The sequence below is a fragment of the Formica exsecta genome, unplaced genomic scaffold (genome assembly GCF_003651465.1).
Source record: "Formica exsecta isolate Colony F162 unplaced genomic scaffold, ASM365146v1 scaffold219, whole genome shotgun sequence".
Lineage (NCBI taxonomy): Eukaryota > Metazoa > Arthropoda > Insecta > Hymenoptera > Formicidae > Formica > Formica exsecta.
Genome location: NW_021849487.1, coordinates 1 through 890, shown reverse-complemented (window position 1 = coordinate 890; position 890 = coordinate 1).

Here is an 890-nt window from a genome sequence, read left to right as displayed (position 1 = left end):
GATGCTTAGAATGTCGCACATTCCGCTTTTACGGAGAAACGGTTCTTGGTACGACGAAACCCAAAGAGCGCAGGAAAGCCGCGTTGGCGACGGTTAACCTTCCTCCCTTTTTCTTTCTCTTTTTCGCGTCTAGGGGCGACGCGATAGCGACGATGGGCGCGTTTCTCGCATTCGATCCGTTCACTACGAGCATCGCGCACCTTTCTATCGTCTTCGCCGCACGTGCAGACGAACTGTGATCTTTTCGCCGCGAAAATCGATTAATCTTCCGTTCTGATCCACGACACGCACATTTATATCAGTAATGGTCCGCGCGATGATCGGGAGGTAAATGATCTGCGCTGGGATCTCCGACACTTTATATCCGGGTGGAACATTAGGCGCGAACTCGTGTATAGTATGCGCGGATTTGTCATTGTGATACGCTCCTGTCGTGACATTACACTCTACTCTAATGAGATTAATAGCCATAATATTTATCGGCTTATCAGACGCGTACCATTTATTCGATTGTAACACGCGAGACGAGAAACCCAGTAGCGAACCGATGTTATCAGGTTTTGTGAAATTTACTCGATACGCGCACTTAATCTCGCTTCTCATAGTGTTATCATTACCGCGAAGTGTTATAGAATGTTCACTTTTATCACCGTTGTCATCGTCTTCGAAATAGTCGTCGTCGACACTGTATATATAATCGTCATCGCTCGTTTCCAATTCCTCGTTTTCGCCCTCTCGTCTCTCCTCTCTCACTCGTCGTTTGCGATGAATTGCGGCTCTTAGATACGCGCTTATAGCGCTTAACTCGTAAGATCGCGGCTCTCTCGCCGAGAGTCGAGTCTTTAGCCGCGACGCGCTCGTGCGCTCTCTCAGCGAGCGCGCGGTCGGCG